General features: G+C 40.1%; 1 long non-coding RNA gene across 1 annotated transcript in view; it reads left to right on the plus strand.

Moving 5' to 3' along the window:
• The first annotated feature begins 9,594 nt into the window (after nt 1-9,594).
• The window catches only part of LOC107721053 (uncharacterized), a 65,616-nt gene continuing 58,778 nt past the window's right edge, over nt 9,595-16,432 (plus strand). Inside the window, exon 1 of the long non-coding RNA XR_001637675.1 lies at nt 9,595-9,759. This is a non-coding gene — a long non-coding RNA (uncharacterized LOC107721053). The remainder of the gene's footprint in view (nt 9,760-16,432) is intronic.

Here is a 16,432-nt window from a genome sequence, read left to right on the forward strand (position 1 = left end):
ATAGACAGACAGACAGATAGACAGACAGAAACAGATAGACAGACAGAGATAGACAGATAGATAGACAGACAGATGGATGGATGGATGGATAGACAGACAGACGATAGATAGATAGATAGATAGATAGATAGATAGATAGATACTAAATATACAGCAGTGAAGCACAATGGAATATATATTTTAAATAAAAAATATATTTATTTTCAACATGTATATATATTTATTTAATTTTGGGTATACTTTGAAATATTCTTTGAAAATACATATTTTTTGCCATATAGGATTTTTACCCAAACAATTTATAAATGGTGTCATTGGAAAAGAAAGGTTTCCCTGAAGAGTTAAGGTGACATTTTAACTGATACAAAGGTGTTTGGCCTCTTTCACCAGAATACTGTCCAGTCATATGTGTTCATATGTGTGGGTTATTATACATACAACTCTAATTTAGGATTTCTAAAACTATTGAATTATGAAGAAGAATTTTAGTACCAATTTTCTGATTTTCTGATTTTTAAATTTAAATAAGAAAATTATATTTATGATTTTTATATATATATATATATATATATATACACACCAGACAGACAGACAAACAGACAGATAGATAGACAGATGGATAGACAGACAGACAGATAGATAGACAGACAGACAGATAGACAGATAGATAGATAGATAGATGGACGGACGGATGGATAGATGATAGACAGACAGACAGATAGATAGATGATACATGGATGGATGGATGGATAGATAGATTTCTGCCCAAAATATATTTTAAACATATGCTAAATATACAGCAGTGAAGCACAATGGAATATATATTTTAAATAAAAAATATATTTATTTTCAACATGTATATATATTTATTTATTTTTGGGTATACTTTGAAATATATTTGAAAATACATATTTTTTGCCATATAGGATTTTTTACCCAAACAATTTATAAATGGTGTCATTGGAAAAGAAAGGTTTCCCTGAAGAGTTAAGGTGACATTTTAACTGATACAAAGGTGTTTGGCCTCTTTCACCAGAATACTGTCCAGTCACTTCATTTACACTTAGCCACACAAATCTGATCTGAACTATTCAAACACAATATGCAAATATTACTCCGTTAACCTACATGATGATGCTAATGCCAGTGCCATATGGCGAATATTTCCGTGGTACATTCTCTTCACCTCATGGGTCAATTCTGGTCTAATTCTTCATTGTTTGCTGTGTGGTGGTTGAGAGGAGTGCAGTCGTAGCCAGATGCATCAACACTCGTCTGAGTGGCATCTTGTGCTCTTGTCAAACCACGTCCTGATCAGACTGCTGTGCATCTCAAATGGATCTTGGAAGGTGATCACACTTGGTCTTTCCATGATCAGATAACTATCAGTGCAAACAAATTAAAGTCATGAACAGCCCTGACAGATGTTGACACTGAACTGACTACCACTGTGCTGTAAGCACTTCTGTTCTTCCTTAGAAGCTGAGGTGAATGCAGCACCATAAATAAAGCGTGTGTGCTGACGGGGCGTGTGTGTGTGTGTGTGACTGTGTACACACATGTGCGTGCATGAGCCGGGCTCTCCTCCTCTCGGTGAGCTGCGCGTCTGCAGTCGGAGCTCGTCACAATGGCAGTCATTGTTCTGAAGGCAGGCCCCTGCGTGCTCACACCCTCCCCGACCTGAGCGGCAGGCAGGTGTATCTCTGCTAGTCACGCACAGCACCTCTGCGCAGCCGGACACTCCTCCACATCTCACTGCTGTCTCAATAAAGGTGTGAACCCATGAGCCAAGCGCCAGATTGTGCCATCACGGCCAATAACCTTGAAATCATACAGTGAAAACAGTAGTAATATGAAATGTTATTATTTCTGTGATAACCCTAGAGAGAGAGAGAGAGAAAGATATATTTCTTCAGTAGCATTAGGTTCGCTTTGTAGTTTTAATTCTCATCAATACTTTTGGTTGCATTATTATTATTATTATTATTATTACTACTACTACTGCTATTATTACTATTATTTCTACTTCTACTATTATTTTTATTACTACTACTGCTGCTATTGTCAGGGAGTCTCTGTCACCAGTCACCAGCTCTGGACTCCATGTCCCATAATCCTCCCCGGTTTACACCTGTTTTCAGTCACGATCACCACTCACACCAGATCACACTCACCTGTATTCTGATCACCTGCACCTGCCGTCACTGTCATTCGTATTGGATACTCACCAGTCTTTGCTCCAGTCATTTTGCCATTATCATACCTGTCAATAAACCTGCCATTCATTCATTAACCTGTTGTCTCCGGCTTGATCTGTGACAGAAGACCGTAACAGTTACCTCTATGGATCCCCTCGAACGATTATGTTCCGTTTATCAGGACGGCCATCCACTGGAGGAGTACATCCAGGAATTTCTCACCTGCTCTAAGCAGACTTCCCTCGACTGGTGGGCTCTTGTGGACTGTTTCTGGGGTGGTTTGGATGAGAGGATCGCTAAACGGATGCCACTGGCTGGGTCCCTCAGGACCCTGCCCGATTACATCAGCCTGGCTTGGTTCCTCAGCAGATCATCATCCATTAGTCCCATCTATCCTCAGTCAAGCCCTCCAGTCATTCCTCAGTCAAGCCCTCCGGCCATTCCTCAGTCAAGCCCGCTGGCCGTGGCTCACACAAGCCCGCCGGCCGCTGCTCAGTCAAGTTCGCCGGCTGCTCCGATGTCAAGCCCGCTGGCCGTTCCGAAGTCAAGCCTGCCGGCTGCGGCTCACATAAGCCCGCCGGCCATTCAGCACTCAAGTTCGCTGGCCTCTCCACTGTCAAGCCCGCCGGTCATCTCCCTCTCCTCAGCCCAAAAGAGGAGATTGCGGAGGAAGAGGCTGTGGGCTCCAGCCCTAGAGCTCGCTCCAGTGTCAGCTCCAGCCCCAGAGCTCGCTACAGTGTCAGCTCACGCCCACGGAGGGCCCCTGTTCCCGAGTATAGCCCACGGAGGGCTCCTGCCCCCGAGTTCAGCCCAGTGAGGGCTCCTGCCCCCGAGTTCAGCCCAGTGAGGGGTAGTAGGGCTCCAGCCGTAGAGGAAGCTGCTCTGCCATGGCCTCCTGAACTGCCTGCACTGCCATGGCTTCCTGGACTACCTGCTCCTCCGTGGCGCCCCAATCTCCCTGCTCCTCCATGGTCTCCCGAGCTCCCTGCTCCGCCATGGCACCTTGAACTGCCTGCTCCACCCTGGAGGCCTTCCTTGTCTCCATCCTGCACCAGCCTCCAGGGCGCCCACCCCCCCTATATGGATATGTTGTGGCGCGGGACGCGCCTTCCGGGAGGGGGAGGTAATGTCAGGGAGTCTCTGTCACCAGTCACCAGCTCTGGACTCCATGTCCCATAATCCTCCCCGGTTTACACCTGTTTTCAGTCACGATCACCACTCACACCAGATCACACTCACCTGTATTCTGATCACCTGCACCTGCACTAGTTCCCCGAAGATCTCCATCCGTTGTTCTCCTCTGCTCCTGGATCCCGAACCCTCCGCGCACCTACAGAGAAACCAATCATCAGGACACAGCTAAGACTAATTGAACTGTCATTCGTATTGGATACTCACCAGTCCTTGCTCCAGTCATTTTGCCATTATCATACCGGTCAATAAACCTGTCATTCATTCACTAACCTGTTGTTTCCGGCTTGATCTGTGACAGTGGCTGGTTAAGTTTAGCTAAATGCTGGCTAAAGACATAACAGTTTGTAATTTTGGTGCAAAAATGTTTTTATTGCCTCAACACTCACATTTGTATACTACTCTTCAGTATATCATTAAACAGGATATTCCTTGAATCATAAACAGGAAAACCAATCATTTTTTAAAAAGAAAATACTTGTTCATACTGCTATTATTATTATTATTATTTCTACTACTACTACTACTACTATTATTAATAATAATATTATTACTACTACTACTACTATTATTATTACTACTACTGCTGCTATTATTATTATTATTATTATTTCTACTACTGCTATTCTTATTATTATTATTACTACTGCTGCTATTGTTATTATTATTATTGCTACTACTATTAATATTATTATTACTACTACTACTACTGCTATTATTATTATTTTTATTACTACTTCTATTATTGCTAATATTATTATTATTATTACTACTACTACTACTATTATTATTATTATTGTTATTGTTAGTATTATTTATTTATTTACCAGTCAGAAATTTGTGTTTCAATGGCATGAAGGGACTTTCAAAAGATGTTCACAGGATTTTAAATCATCTTTATTTCTATGGAGCTTAACACAGATTGTGTGAAAGCAGCCTCAGTGATAAGCAGGAAAATACTAGAATAAATTATGGAAACTTATTATGGTATTATTATTTGTATTAATACAAAATTATGGTATTATATACGCAGCTCTAGAAGACAATAGTGTCATTATTTAGTCAGTTCAGTGTTGGTTCAGGTCAGATAGACATCAGTGTGAAGATCATCAATTTGTAACAAGTTAAATTCAGCCAAATTCTGTAGGTTATTCAGCTTGAATCAGTTCAGTAACAGTTCCGGTGTTGCAAGATGTGATTAATCTGTAAAGCAGCTCTACAAAAGAATAATAATTCAGTTCAAGTTTTGTTCTCATTCGATGGTGTCAGTCAGTGCATTTATATTGATATATTACTGAATGTTAAGTGTCTTTTAGTCCCCAACTAAACAAGCCAAACGGTGACAAGGAATCCAAACTCCATCAGATCTCCTCCGGTCTAAATGGATGTAGATGGTGTGATATTGTTTGTGGTACGTCACACCGGCATTAGATGGGAAGAAAGAGTTGTAGCCTGCTCAGCAGGTTGGAAAGCATGAAGGTAGAGTTGAGGTTTAGCCAGTAGTAGGCTTATCAGTGGCCTCAAGCACGATGAACATCCTTCTTATGTCCCAGCTGGTCCTGGCATGGTGCATTTTTACACAAATGTGTGTGCATGAAACTTTATATACCCAGTTAGTAATATAGACACAACCATTGTTTGTCTGAGCATCCCAGTCTGGGCCGTGTGGGTTCTGGGTAAATTATTTCTTCACGGCATGAGCTGTGTTTCAAAACACACTGGACTTATCTGATGCATGGATGATTCAAACACATTGTTTTCTATGAGTGTACGCCCACATAGCTAACGCTGCTCAACATTATGCCACGCCACTCCTTTAGACTTCCATTTAATTACGTTAAACGGTATTTGTCTCAGGTCATTGCTAATGTACATATTGACTTCACCCTAGGATAGAAGATGAAAACCTTAGTAATAAGGTTATGTTTTTGTGTTTTGACAGCTTGTATAAAAGTTATGCTACATATAGGAAAATTGCATAATATACACTGTGCTTTCTAATCTCTCTGCTTGCACTGCTGTACCTCAAACTCATGGATCGCTTGGCTGTATGGTGATTAGATGTGACTAATACACTGTGAACGACTGAGCCATTGCATTCTATTCATGTGCTGCCTAACTAAAGATCTGAACTCTTGTATCTTTGCTCTCTTGTGAAAAAGTACAGTAAAAGTACTTATTATGAAAATAATAGACTTTAAAAGACTTTACTTAAGTGTGAACTGAATGTAATGTTTTCAGACACTTTAATTGCATGCTTTAATTTTCAAATGAAAATTTATTGTAGTTTACATTTATATTAAATGCTATTAGATTCACTTTAGAGTGCATTTTGACCTACTTAAGTAGGACTAAAGTACACCTTTATGTGTAATTTCACAATCACTTACAGTCTTACGGTGCACTGCCGAATGTACTGACAAGCATTTATGATAAACTAAAATATACTTTGTCATTTCCTCTGAAACTTGTATGACACTTATTTAAATGTATTGCAATTACATGTTTATAATGATGAAGTTGTATTTCAGTAAACTGAAAATATGTATAATCTCAAATAACACACTACAGTTAAAATTATAGTCAAGTACTGCACATGTGCTTTAGTGTGTAGATGCACTAGTCAACACATCTAAATAAGTGCACCTATTTAAATCATGACAATGATTTAAATTGTGTTTTAAAACTTTTAATTTGACATTATTACAAACTGCACTTTTTAAAGTCTACTCAAGTGTGTTAAGAAACAGTCATGAAAGTGGCTCTATTTAAGTACACTTAAGTGGCCTTTTATTTGATTCCTATTATATTATCTGAAAGTACAGTTGTTGTTTTTTTATTTACGTAAGTAAATAAGTTTTGAAGTACAAGTGCGCATTCAATACAACACTTCTTTTTCACAAGAGCTTTAACAGCTCATGAAGCTGTTACACGTCACCTGCCAACACACATTTTCTGGCTGATGTTTAGAAAATGAATGCCAGATGAGTTCAAGAAAAATGAGGGAAAATCCTGGCTCATCTTTGGGAAGAATGCACATGTTTAGTGTAATTCTCTCCTGGACTGTAGTAGCAAACACGCTTCACAACCCTGTAAATATACAAGAGTCTGATTAGTACCCACTGATGGACTTTCCAGTGATACAGGCTTGTTATAGAGCCGAAATAAGGAAAGTTTGTGCTAAGGGTTGAGGTTCATACATGTAGACTAAATTCAATTAAATTAGAATTTTATAGATTAGACTTTACTGTCATTGTGCAAAGCACAGTAAATCATAGCATCCTCCTTCTGATCGCTATATAGTGCAGAAGACAGTGGATAGCTGGCATTACATCATTGACTTCTTAAAAAGGCAATAGCATGATGTTAGGTTAAGATGTAAGTTATTGTGCATCTTTAGGTGCTGCTGCTGAAAGTACACATATTCCCTCAGTAAATGTGAGTTCATTAAAGATGGGTGCATATTAATTATAAAAGAATTAGTAAATGCAAATGCATATGTCACACTCAAAGTATGTCAACTTCCAAAAAGTATTTCATGTCCAGGACCTTACTTATGGTCCTGCTGATCAGGGCTGCGTTTCCCAAAAGCATCGTTAGCTAACTATGGTGGCAGGTTCCATTGAACTCTATTGGTAAGGATGGAGCTTGCGACCATAGTTGCTTTGGGGAAACGCACCCCAGTAAAGGTGCCCTCGACAGGCCCGGTTTTGAGACAAAACGAGGCTTGGGCATTGCTGGGCACATTTGTTGGCTGGATAAGTATAAAACATGTTATACTTCACCTGTGCCTTACAACCCCAATTCCAGAAAAGTTGGGACGTTTTGTACAGTGCCATAAAATCAAGTGTCTGTGATTGGTTAATGCTCTTTAACTTGAAAAGCATTAAAATGAAAAAAGAAAAGATTTCCAATATATTTTGTAAATACAAACAAATTTGGATGTTGATGGCTGCAACACGTTCCGAAAAAGTTGTGACAGAGGCAAAATGAATGTGAAAATGTCCAAATTAAACTGTGTTGAAACAGTAAGTGGGTGATAAATAATCTGTTAACAGCCTCTAACAGTGACATGAAACACTATGATAGTCCTATTATTAATGCAATCTATGCATTCAGTGATAATTATGTCTGAATTTGTTCTCCTGTTTATTGTGAGCGCTGCAGGTTTCAGGGCTGCTGAATGGCATGTGCATCGCTCTCCTTCACAGAAGAGCAGAAGGAAAAAAAGAGCCACTTCAGAGCGCCGGTGACTCAGGAATGCGAGACAGGAATGCCGTCGAGTTTGACTGAACACAATGTCTTTGTGTTTTGGTTCAGGGCTCTAGTCACGCAAACCTGCAGCAGCTCCTCTGAGCTCGGCTCAGGTGCCGCTGCTTGAGCTGGACTCCTGCCAGAAAAGCTGCTGCTATTACAGCACAGAGTAGCGGATCGGGGGGCGAAGTCACTTTGAACGGGCTCCACTGCACCACTACTAGTTATTTAGCCTTTATCCAACGCAACTGACATTGCAATTATGGGGACATCTTCTCAGCTTACGTGTCTTGTGCATGCAAGTGTTTGTGGATCAAACTAGTGATGGACTGATATATTGCATTTAATAATTCACGTTTTGGGGTTACTAGCATTGTCTGATAACTGGCTTATTTTAAGAGAAGTTGTCATGTCAATGCACATCTTCAGTATCACTTATTTTTAAGTAGGCACTGTTAATAGTAGTGATTTGCACAACTGACTGATCCTTATTCCCAAATCCGCTCCTCAGTTTAGCAGTTGAGTGTAGAGGTGGGGAATGAAAGCATGTCTGGAGCTGACGGAAGAACATGAACGAAACCATGATTCACGCTTTTGTGTGGTGTGACGACAGCAGATCTTATCTGACTCACGCTCGGCTGCTCACACGCGATGCTGTCATTAACACACACGCCAAACACAACACATGCATCCCAGAAGATGCTCAAACAGATGCCTGTTCACACCTGTGCTGCACTCGCCAGGTTTTCATTTTGGTGAACTGCTGCCGCATCGAACACAATGAAACACACAATACAGTCTAAAGCACTGAGTGAATATTGGCAGTGAATAATTGTGCAAATGGCACATAATAACAAATGCCCAACTCATGAAGCATTCATGCTCAGAAGCGGTTTGGATGCATGTTTGCTGGTAATTAAGCTCTACTAAACAAATACATCTGCCACTTTATATATACTTACCTCAATAATAATAATAATAAGGCAAAGCGAGTTTATTTATATAGCACATTTCATATACAGAGGTAATTCAAACCCTTACGAAAATTAACCATGGTTTTACCACAAACAAACAAAAAAAAAAACATGGTTACTATAGTTAAACCATGGTATAACCACAAATTAACCATGGTTTTACCACAAACAAAACCAAAAAACCATGGTTACTATAGTTAAACCATGGTATAACCACAAATTAACCATGGTTTTACCACAAACAAAACCAAAAAACCATGGTTACTATAGTTAAACCATGGTATAACCACAAATTAACCATGGTTTTGCTGCACTAACCATAGTTTAACCATGGTATTTGTAGTAAAACTGTGGTTATACAAATGGTAATCAGTACGCCAAAAAAACATGGTTACTACACTTTTGCTACAATAAAACCATGGTTAATTTTCGTAAGCAAAGTGCTTTACAGAAAAAGAAAAACAGTCATCATAAAGTTTCTTAAGATATAAAAATAAACAGATACAATAAAAGTAAGAAGTAAAAACTGAAAATGAATGAGTTCAAATGAAATAAGATTCACCATTAAGAGAGATAAAAGGTAATCAGGATTAATAATAATACTTTTTTGGTACTTACTGTATTGCAAAACACTTTTGCTACTATTGAGGTGCATAAGGTTTGTCGATCTGGTTCGGAGTCATTATAGATGTAATAACAGAAAAATAATTACAGATGTGATTTCATGCAGCAATTTTTAAAAGTACAAGGTAAAACACGAATAAGTGCGTTCTGTCGAATTAGTCAGCAGTTAAAGGGCCCGTGCAGCTGAACTGACTACACTTCCCACAGTGCAGTGCGGCGGTGGGTGTCATGTGATGTTTGTAGTCCGCCGGCGCTCGCTCATCTCAGTCAGAGCGGTCTGTGTGAGGATGTGCTGCTGATGCCTCTGCAAAGCGTGTGCTCGGAGAATGAGAGCAGGACACCGAGCAGAGGAGCTCAGCAACCTGTGGAATAAGCGCACTTTCCAGAGTGAAGGACTGACAGGAACAGAAACAAATGCTCCGGTAACGTTACTTCGCACGCACTGGATTCTCATGTAACGTCGCAGTGACAGCGGAGGTAACGTTACTTCGTTACAGCTTTCTTCAGTAACGACAAACGTGAGTATACACTTATATACACTATATATATATATATATATATATATATATTCTAGTGCTGTCAAAATAAAAAATAAAAATCCAAAATAAAAGTATTTGTTTACATAATATATATGTGTGTGTGTACTGTGTATATTTATGGTGTATATAAATACACAAACATACATGCATATATTTTAAATGTATTTACCTGTATAAATTCAAATATAATTTATATTATATATAAATATTATATTCACATTTAGATGTATGTGATCTGTTGAAGTCGTCGTCATAGGTGTGCACTTCACCTGTTTGCCGGTCATTCACATTCAGTCCTAATATTATTGATTTCGATATCTTGATATCTCTCTGTTAAACTGGTTTTAAAAGAGCACAGTGTTTCAAGCACATTATATCCTGCTGATGCTGAAGGTAGTAATCAGCTCATATTGAAACACATGTTATTCGTTTGATCTCGGCTGACAGAGAGTGGTTTCTGGTTGAGTATGTGACCCTGAAGCATGTTTTTCTGAGGTGTGTGTGTGTGTGTGTTTAGATAGTGGACGTGTTTTAAAGCAGCTCTTGGTCCCGAGCAGAATTGCCTCTATTGTTGAGTCCCCCCAGCGTCCCCCTCTCTCAAACACCTCCTTCACAAACAAGACCTCCTTTCTCCTCTGGAGAGGGACCCTCGACTCTCAGGGCCAGCACTGACGGCGGGACGCTCCCTGCACAAAAGAGGCTGAAGTGTCAGTAAAGTTGGTCGGAGCCCCCGGTGCACCGGAGTGCCGCTCTGTCCTGTCCTGAGAAGGACAAAGAAACACTTTGTGTCACCCGGGGGGCCCTTGACTAACCCCCAGGGTCTTCCCTTCACTCCTCTTCCTCATCCTGTTATCTTAAACGAGGAGCGTGTGTTCGTGTCTTTCAGAAGCACGCGACTCTTCTCGCACACGAACTGCTCTTGCTAAAAGTCAGCCAGGAAGAGTTGGGTTTGAGCTCATTTCAGCGGTCGGCCCCGGTGTTGAATATCTGGCTGTGTTCTTGTGGTAAACACAGGGTGGAGGTGTGCTTGTGCGCCAGTAGCGCTGCAGGTGTTTACTGCGCTATCATCTAACACATCTGTGGTAAACCACAAGAGAAACGTACATGTGCGGTCAGACAGGACTGCAATCTGTGTGTGTGTGTGTGTGTGTGTGTGTGTGTGTGTGCGCCGGCAATCTGCATTTGTCAGGAGATCCATAAACTCTAATGCTCCACTAAAATTACCACACTTACTTTCCAATGTGTGTGCCATTAAACCAGGTGTTATTAAGGCAGCAAATTGCATATATATATATATATATATATATATATTATATAGGCTATATTATTTTAATTAGTTATTTAAAGCTGTCTTGAACGAATCAGGTGAACCAATGATCCAATGGCCCATTCACTCAGAGAGCCGTTTACTTCATTTCTGAATGAATCAGCTGTTTGAACGAATGACTTTAGCATTATTGCATGAATGACTTTTACTGCCACCTAATGGCAGTTTTTAGGGGTGCGACGATAAATCAATTCCCGCATTTTCGCGAATGCATCGCGATTCTCTCTTGAATCGATTCTGAGCTTAGTTTTTAACAGCAGATGGCGCTGTGTGTTTCAGAAATAGCAGAATTCTGTTTGCTTCCAGTTCCTTACACAAGCACCATTTGAACCTAAAATAATCATTCATAAAGTTCGAAAAGGTTGAAGCGAATTACAAGGATGTTCACAGTGGGCTGTTTACATTAATCTTGCATCATAAAAGCCGAGGTGCAAGTACATTTAACCACTTACATTACTGAGCCGAACGCACAAGCGCTCTTCTTCGTGAGCATTTGAGTGTGAGGTTAAAAACTAGAGTAGAGCGCCATCTGCTGTTAAAAACTGAGCTCAGAATCTATTCCAGAGAGAATCACGATGCATTCCGAAAATCTAATCAATTTATCGTCGCACCTCTAGCATTTTTAGTTTCTTATTTCGAGAATCATTTGATTACAAAAATCATATTTCCATAAAAAAATTCTGTGTTGAATCAAATAAAATATTTCTTCTAAATCTACGTTTTGTAATGCCTATTTAATGCTTTTCTCATTTAACACAATAATGGCTTTAAATGATCTTTTGGGGGAAATTTCTCAGCTAAATTTAATGTGCAATTAATTCATCAAAAATGTTATCGCTTAACAGCTCTAATATATGTGACCCTGGAGCACAAAACCAGTCATAAGGGTCAATTTTTTTAAATTTAGATTTATACATATAAATGAATAAATAAGCTTTCCATTGATGTATGGTTTGTTAGGATCGGACAATATTTGGTCGAGATACATATATTTACAGTAGGAAACTTACAAAATATCTTCATGGAACATGATCTTTACTTAATATCCTAATGATTTTTGGCATAAAAGAAAAATTTATAATTTTGACCCATACAATGTATTGTTGGCTATTGCTACAAATATACCCCAGCGACTTCTTTTGTGCTCCAGGGTCACATATATGTTGAAAGTTTAATTAGCTAGATCAGCAGTATTCAGCATGACAGTATGTAATTCGTAGCGTGGCAGCGGTGGGAACGTAACACAGATGGCTGGAGTGTGTTTTCGGGCCTCTGTGTTGTGCATCTCCACAGTTTTACACAAGAACCTGATCGCAGCTCAGTGAGGGATCTCAGAAAGATCAAATAATTAGCAGCACTCTGCTTCCATGTGCTTTCTAAGAGCTTTATGCTGTATGTGTGAGTGATGTCCAGCGCACGGCACCAAGCCGTATGCTCTCCGTGTGTGTTCAGCGTGGCTTTAGAGTTGGTCTGTCATTTGTTAGCGCTGCGGGAACAATGGGCAGCTTGTCTCTGGGGTGCTAATGCTGGAGAGCCGCCGACCAAGAACAAGCGTCTGTCTGATGGAGGACCTGCTGACCCTTCCTCGGGAAAATAGAAGCTTTGTTCAGAGGTGTGTGTGTGTGTGTGTTTATGCTGCTGTGTGTGTGGGAATGTGTCTACGAGAGGAAGAGGCTGAGAAAACCGAATGGCCGGATGAAAGGTCAGAGAACTCGAAAACACTGAAGCGGTCTTGATTCCTGCACAGCGAGCCAGCGGGGTTTGTAGCGGGTAGTGATGTGTCAGAACTCTACTCTATATATGCAAACACAACATGAGGGCTCGTATCATAAAAGTTTCAAAACTCTGCTCTCTTCTGTCACATCTTTGTCTTTATTTTTCATATTGCCTGTGTATAATATCGCTGGCTTCTGCGGCAGATCACGCTATAAATAAACACATAATCGCTTACTTTATGTCCTCCGTGTTTATTGTGTAAGTGTTGCCAAGTCCACAGTTTTCCTGCATAATCGGGCTACTTTTTCCACTGTTGCCGCAGGTTGTTTTTCAACTCCGTGGGTTAAAGCGACCCCACTAACGTGATATATAATCCTCAGAACGCGATTTAGCTAGTTTGGGACTAGTTTTGAGAAGCAATTGGTCGACCCGAGATGGCGTGAAGAACACAGTTAAACCACATATTGTCGTAGGTTTATTGTCTTCATGTTCAATCAGTTCATACGTTTATATCTTCTTTTAATTCAGTCACAGCGATAGCTTGATACCTTTGTTCACATAGATATGTATACATATCAATGTTTGTCCATATTAGGGATTTCCTGGAACGTCTTGAGTTCTATTACTTCTGTGAGGTATATGTGGAGTTTCTGCGTGAGGGCGCCCTCCGGTGTCCAGTATGAATGAAACAGACATAACATGAGTTTAGCACATGAGTTTAATGTGTCCTATTTTGGCCATAAATAGGGAAAATAATACTTCTCTCTAAAGAAATTTGAAGTAAACATACGATAATCCATGTTTTTATCCAGTGTATAGAAGTGTACAGGAGTTTTTTTCCTTCTTTCTTTTTTCTTTCCCCACAGTGGATGTATAAAAGGCTCATATTTCATATTAAAGACATGGACTCCATTTTTGATTTTACATACCTCCTGATAAAAATATTTTTATCATAACAGTATCATATGATGTACAGTTATAGGCCTGCATGTTAACAAGTAACCCTGCAGTTTTCTGTAAAATAAAATTAGTATTGTTATTATCTTATCATTCATTTTTAATCAAATTTTTATATTGTTATTTTTTTTGTTAATTTGTTTTAAAAATCGCATTTAAATCGTAAATCGCAATTTTAACCAGCAAAATCGCAATTCGATTTTTTTCCCCAAATCGTGCAGCCCTACGGGTCAGTTCAGAACCATGATCCGTTCACACTGGACATCTGATATTGGCCACATTTAAAACAACAATGTGAACACCTATGCAAACAAATCGGATCTGAGCAAAAACGAGTGGAATTGAGCGGTGTGAACGTAGCCCGAGTCTCTACTAATGCGCTGATGAGTGGAATCAGGTGCGTTTGATTCAGGAGACATGGGTTTTACTGTAATCAGAGTCGTGCATGTTTATCAGGCACACGGTCAGGGCTGTGGTTTGTGATTCTGGACTTCTACATTCAGCAGTTTCATACACACCTGTCTGTGTGAGGATGCGGCTTTAGCACACACTGAGTGAACGTTTAGTTGTTTAGTCTCTGTGTTGGCCTCGATCACACCTGACAGTCTATAAATAACACACGAGCAACCTAGACACACGCCTCTCGCTTCAAATAAATTGGTTTGCGGCGCCACCTGGTGGCCGGTGAGAGTAGCTTCAGTGTTAGAGCATCAGTGATTCTCAACTAGGAGGATTTAAGTATTTAACTGAGTAAATCAAACTCTAATTCTAACCCTAAACTAAAATGCTAAAAAAACGGCAATCACATTTCTTTTTTTTAACCCCTCAATAACTGTTGTTTTTAATTAAGAACGGTTCCTGAAACTTCTGGAATCACAAAATAAATCATAAATCATGTTAAATGCTCTCAGTTTCTGTTAATACAAAAAGTACAAGAAGTACAGAAGATATTGAACATTGTGTTGGGGTCAGAAATGTTTAGAAGCGCTGGTTTAGAAAGACTTCTGCAGACTGACAGCCAGAACACTGGAATAGGCCTGACATTTAGGAGGATGCGCTGTCATTATTTGGGTGTATCTGTAATTTATTCCGCAGGATGTGCCTGAAATGCTGTCTAGATAGGCAGCTCACTAGGGTTTGAGACTCAGACACTGTCACAGTGTGTTTGCAGTCGACATATGTGTGCTTGACGGTGAAATACACTCCCGCCTGAGAGTTCAGATCCATTTGTTGGGCACAGTGCGCCCTCTACTGATGAGTCATGAACAGCACATTTGAGCAGGAATGAATCTCTACAGTCTCTACTAATGTAATGTCACACAGAAGCAGTGCTGGATGAATGTGCTCTGGATGGTCACCAGTGCTTTAATTATGTGGATCAGATCAGATTTGACTGTGGTCTGGCCTGTTTTCCTTTTGGCTTCTCTCTGCTGCCTCCCTGAAGTGCTTCCTAGAAACTCCTCTCTGTCGAGCAGCAAATCAGGAGTTTATTGAGGCAAAAGTCGTAGTTAGTAGTCAGTTAATACTGAGAATTGGTCCCCAGACTAAAGTGCGACTGACATGGCAAAAAAAGTTTCAGATTTCTGCTTTGTTTTGATTCCTGAGATTTGTGTCTCATTATTATTCAGCATCAATAACACTGTCTGAAGCAATGTGATGCATACAAAGAAGTCATAAGAATAAGATCTCTGTGATGGTGCTAATAAACCGAGTGTGTTTTAAATGCACAATACCCCGGTTTATATATTTGTAGTCAAATCCAGTTTGTTTCAATCTCATATATTTCAACCATGCTGTTGATACATTGTAACTGATTCAGCTGAGTTGATTTCTGTTGATTCTCGGTAATGTGAATAAATGCAGTATGATGTGAAAATATGCATTATTTTGAGTGCACGCATTCATATTTATTCTTGTTGCACGTTAACTCCTGTTTAACACTATCTAGGTCATGTTCTTGTGTTGCATGGCGTGTGAGGGCTTGCCATTGTTCATGTTGGCATCCGTTTAATTTCTTACTGCTTTCTAGCATTAGGCTTAGACAAATGAGTTTGATTGGACACACAGCCCGTGACATCAAAGCTTATGGGAATGTTTTCTCCTCTCATTGGGTTTTCTATTCTCACAGTGCATGATAATATGTAGCTGTGTTTTTTTCCTGGTGACCCAGTTGTGATTGAGCCGCTGCTGTGGGTGGAGTGATGTGTGAGTCCCAGCGGTGAGCACCAGATGGCACTGTGACTCTGCTGAAACCACACACGAATGCTCCTGCAGAGTCCTTACAGAGCCAGAGGACTCTCCTGTCTTACTGACCGTCATGCTGGAAACAGGCCGCCTTTGAAGATCAAAGCTTCCGCGCGCGCCGAGATAACGTCCACCCCAGCTTCAATAAAGACGATCTTCTGCTGCTCCTTCTTTCATCGGCAAAGTGAGAGTCTCCGCTAACCTTTCCGGCCTTTTCAGGTCATCTTGGGTTAGTCATGTTTGTGTGAAAGTTTAAATTCACAGTCTGTACAATGCACAGTTAATCATTTGGACAAGCATTTGAGTGACTTGACAGGCGGTTAGAACGGCCGGTTTGGTGAAATCCAGTATACTCTGTGTGTGTGTGTGTGTGTGTGTGTGTGTGTGTGTGTGAGTTTGTGTGTGTGT

This window comes from Sinocyclocheilus rhinocerous, unplaced genomic scaffold (assembly GCF_001515625.1).
Source record: "Sinocyclocheilus rhinocerous isolate Xijiao unplaced genomic scaffold, SAMN03320098_v1.1 scaffold1232, whole genome shotgun sequence".
NCBI classification, from domain to species: Eukaryota; Metazoa; Chordata; class Actinopteri; order Cypriniformes; family Cyprinidae; genus Sinocyclocheilus; species Sinocyclocheilus rhinocerous.